Source organism: Berghia stephanieae, chromosome 4, assembly GCF_034508935.2.
Source record: "Berghia stephanieae isolate SIO BIC M18660-M18661 chromosome 4, UCSD_Bste_1.3, whole genome shotgun sequence".
Classification (NCBI taxonomy): Eukaryota; Metazoa; Mollusca; class Gastropoda; order Nudibranchia; family Aeolidiidae; genus Berghia; species Berghia stephanieae.
The window spans coordinates 71,974,492-71,979,491 of record NC_088363.1 but is presented as its reverse complement, the minus strand read 5'-3'; the positions used below and the strand labels follow the sequence as shown (position 1 = coordinate 71,979,491).

General features: G+C 39.0%; 1 protein-coding gene across 1 annotated transcript in view; it reads right to left on the bottom strand.

Annotated features, from left to right (window-relative positions):
- Positions 1 to 197, bottom strand: part of LOC144971162 (protein dachsous-like) — a 187,819-nt gene extending 187,622 nt beyond the window's left edge. The window contains exon 1 of the mRNA XM_078911647.1: positions 1 to 197. This exon is cut by the window's left edge and continues 81 nt beyond it. The gene's annotated coding sequence lies outside the window, so the exon portion shown is untranslated.
- Between the last annotated feature and the right edge of the window lie 4,803 nt (positions 198 to 5,000).

The following is a 5,000-nucleotide window of genomic DNA, read 5'->3' as shown; positions in this document are numbered from 1 at the left end:
CAACACAAAAACACACTTTAAATCCACAAAATAACGAATAAAACACGTAGAAAACAGTATTATTCCCAATGTCTCGCGTAGCTCTCAACGAGTGAACACACTGTTAGTTGTCGAGGTCGCAGTTGAGTTCAAACAACACACCGCTAGACACACCTAGCCAACCAACGAACCGACACAGCGCAGCGGCGGCGACTTCAAGTGCTCCCGTCCCTCCCGAACAAGCGAGAAGCAGCAGCACCGTTAACAGCTCGACGGGCGGCGAGTTGACTCGACCAGTCAGGTGAGGTGAGAGCCCTCGCGAAGGTTTCGTCCGCTACTCGCTACTTTGACAGTCAGTTAACTTAGTTACGCCTATCGCCGTTGTTCGATAACACCTTCATTCATTCCTATTTTCTCACCTGTTCGATTTCAGTTATTTAGTGAGTATCTATAAATATTTTGTTATTGAACAGAAAAAAAAGTCTTTAACGAAAGGGTCGACGAGATGAAGAAATAGCAAAACCTACATTGCAATGTTTTATTTTTGTTCTCTCTTTCAATATCACATTATTGCTGTTTAACAAAAAAAAAAAAAAAAAAAAAAAACTAATCAAGGAACTGCATTTAAACCTCTGGTAAGGCCGTTTGTTGAAAACACTTTCAATAAGACCTAATTTAGACCAAAATAGACAATTACGATCGGTTGGACACGTTTGAATAAGTCCCTGGATATAAAGATACATGTAAAGAAATTTGGTGCTACTTAGGGCTCAGTCCTTGGACTAGTTTTTTTTTACTATGCATGCAGCCACTGTCAAAATGTTATTAAGAAATATGTTTTATTTCAATTTTACGCAGATGATACTCAATTATTTAATTCTTCTCCCTATGATGTTATTGACATTTTAATTGGACGATTTGAGGCTGTTTAAATGAAGTTAAAGATTGGATGGGCAGAAACAAACTCAAGTTGGATGATGAAAAGACAGACATTTTAATCTGTAGTAGGCAAAATATCCTTAAAATTGCAAATGTTAAAGGGCTTTCTTTCAGGGATCACATTATTTCTTATTCTTAAAGCATACAAAAACCTTGGAGTGTTAAATAAAAAAATACATAAAACATTAAATTTTTAAAAATTTATTTTATTTAATAAGACTCAACAATTATTCAATTATGCCCCTCTCAGAGCGGGACTCGAGCCGTATAGGGATTCCTTGTAAAGTGCTTTGAGCACGTTTGGATATTGCGCAATGCAATTACACGTCCTTAAAGAAAAATTATAAACGGAAGAGAACATCATGACCAAAGCGGAATGTCATTATCCGCCCTGGTTATTGACCACTGTCCGGTCCGGTCACTCACGATGTGTCCCATTGTGTGTGTGTGTGTGGGGGGGGGGGGAGTTGTCTAGAAGTGATCGATCAACGTCATCATCCGCAGTAATGCTTGAAAACTGTAACGGATACAAAGTGACTACATAATAATAATATACCCTGCCTGCAGATCAATAAAAGTGACCATGACCATACACACCACACGGGTTCAATAAACACTTCAGCCGAGACGAAGTAATGGCGGATTGTTGTCACCCACACGCACATACTATTCTTACTGGATAACTCATGTATCCCCCTCCGTACTTACTCATTCAGTTTCCAACACCCATGTTCACTCACCCACTTACTAACTCATTAACGTTCTCTCACTCACTCAGTTACACCAAAAGCTTAACCGTTAATTCATTCACACACACTCATGCTTACTGCCTCATTCACTCATTTACTATTTTGTCATTTATTAGTCACTAAACCTTGCTTCTTTACTCACCCATTCACTCGTTTCCTGAAATATTCTGCCTTTTATTATATATATATATATATATATATATATATATATATATATATATATATATATATATATATATATATATATATAAAATGACTTGTTTCATATATTAATATAACAAAACAAAAAAACCGTTTTAAGAAATTTTGACCTGAAAACTGGTCCTACAAATATCGACCGATTATAGTGACGCTCATCTTGTCAAAAACTCTACAGCAATGAAGTTTTTGATAAATAATTAAGTTGATGAAGTAATTTTAATTGATCGATATTTGAAGGACGAGTGTTCTGGCCAAAATTCGTGTCTTTCCAGAGTAGGGCATCATTGATTCTCTTGTCTACTTGCTAGCTGATGGGCCCAGTGATTTACACCACCACGACTTGCCGCCCATCAATCTTTGAAGACTAAGCCTGGCGGAAAGTATTTTAACGAACTAGCATCTTATCAAAAGAGTAGCAAATAACTTGGGTCGCTGTAATATACGTGTTAAACTCTACGAGCTTGGACTCAAAACAATAATGACCTACAAGGAATTCACGTGACAAACTTCGACGCCATCGAGTCACCTCCGCTTGTACCTCGCCGTCACTGCTAAAATTTGCCTCCTTGGGGGTGTCTTATAAGTCTTTTATGAAAAGGAAAAAGTCACTTGAAGCTAAATCGGAGTAGTAAAGGGGTGTTCTACGACTTCAAGAAACTTTCTCTTTGGATGTTGTCATGCATGTGTGTGAGCGTTCTTTGTATTTTGGCAAATAACAAACACAACAGCAAAATGTATGATATTTTAAAGTAAGCATGAAAAGCAACAAACGCGAGTTTTTATATATAGCATAATCCATTAAAGGGGGTCCCGATAGCTCTGTTGGTAGGGCACTCTCTTCACAATCAAAGGGACCGAGGTCGATCCCGGGTGCAGCCGAAATTTTTTTCTAACCCCCCCCCCCCCCCCGGTTCACGCTCTTGGAACCGTGATAAACTCCGGCCCCATAGGCCTAAGGGCTCTGAAAAACTACTTTTTAAAAAATTCCATTAAATAAATGTACATACTTAAAGCGCTCTACCGGGAGCTCCAAGCACAGCAAATCTCCTCATACCATTGAATGAGACATAGCGCTTCTTAACCCCCCCCCCCCCCCCCCCCCTCTTTCCTCCGAGTTACTCATCTGAGTATGATGAAACAATTAACGTAAAGAATCTTCTCCAAGGACTCGACCCCGAGACCTACGATCGTGTGTTATGCCATTAGATCACAAATCCGCACCGATTTGAATGGCCGTGTAACCGAGTCAGTGAGTCATTATGTACATTGGAACAAAGTAAGAGGCACGCTAAATTAGCAGACAAACAATTTGAGTTGAGTAAGGCAGGTGTGTAAACAAGCACGATGCCATGTGCTTAATCCCGTCATATTAATCCGTCACTATACCTAACATTGCATCGCTATCATTATTGTCAAGGTTGACTTTTATTTGTAGGACTACATCGTTAAGTTACCCAACTCCTACTTCTTGTTGATGTGTAAATATAGACACTCGTACTTCTTGTATACAAATGATGTGTAAATATAGACACTCGTACTTCTTGTATACAAAATGATGTGTAAATATAGACTAACTCTTTAATAATCCTTTGACTTTGGATCCATTAGAGACCGTGACACTTGACTTTATCCCGATTTATGTGGCACAAAGTTTGACCCGACGAGTCGGTCTGGTATTATTGTGCGTCTATGACAGTCTTGTGGTATGATTTTCGCCTTAGTATCGGCATGCCTTTGGTTCGAGTCTCGCTCTGAGAGGTGCATAGTTGAGTCCTTGGAAAAGGGTCTTCACTCATATTGTCTCAACGTAATCGGATGTAAAATGAGTACTTGGTCATTAACAGATATGTCTTTGTCTTTAACAAAAATATAATCTCGCCTCACAGGCGTCATGTCTCGTCCTACATGTTTAGTATTGCTGTTGGCTAGGACCCGTTGTAAAGGGTTCTGAGCACGTTTTGTGGATATTGTGTTATATTAAAGATCAAGTTTAAATTTTTTATTATGTCGGAACGAACAAGATGAAGGAAATTAAGTAAAGAATCAGCTGATCCATATTAAGAATTCTAAGGTTACCGGACTTTAAAAGAACTACAAAACTCACTCTCTTCAATAAAAGCATCTATTTAAACTCGTCTCGTGCGTTCAGCTTAAAATTCCATTTTTATCCGACAAAATACCGTTTTGACACGGTAGGTTACAAATGCCCAGTTTCAGTTGAATGCCTTGCTAAAAAAAAGTTTCTACTCTTGTCACAATTTTGACTTTAACCGATCAATGGTGCGATTATGTGATCTTGTGGTGTGGCACTAGCTTTCGGATCGGAATGTTCTGGGTCGAGCCTCGCTCGGAGCATAGTAGAGTCCTTGGAAACGACTCTTTACTCACATTCTCTCACCGTACTCAGGTGTAAAATGAGTACCTGGCCGTTAACAGCGTCGTCTCTGTTCGAAAAGATTGTAATAGTATCGCCTAACAGGTGTCATATCCCGTCCTACATGTTAAATGTTGCTGTTGGCCAGCGATCCCTTGTAAAGCGCTTTGAGCACGCTTTGTCGATATCATTACCTGATTTAAAAGCTCGATTAAAAAAATACTTGCATTTGTGTACCCTTGTATACAGTTCCTTGCCTAAAGACACGGTTGTAAGGCCAACTTTCAATATTACGGTTCCAGACCACGCATTAAGTCGCTTTTGTTTTGTTTTGTTTTGTTTGTTTTCTTGAGTTTTTTTAATGTCATTTATAAAAAATCAGTTTGGAACTCGAGTTTTCTTTATTTCTTTTCTTTTTTTCCCCCACTGTAGTCTTCTGGTTTGCGATTTGGAAGTGCGTATGAAAGTTCTTTGAAAGGGTTGTACGGATTTCTGTTCACTGTTAGAGACCCATTTTGGTCGGGGTAGAGTTGGGCCCTTGAAGCTTCTTTCTTCACATTGATCACTAGTTAGAGCCCCTTTTGGTCGGGGCAAAGTTGGGCCCTTGAAGTTTCTTTATTCACGTTAACTCATCGTTCCCAGGTATAAAAGGAGTAACTGGCGGAGATAATGTTGTCTAGATATAAAATCAAAATTGTAAAAGTATCTTACAAATGTCATGTTCCGTACTCATTATCACCTAGTAAATGCTATGACGG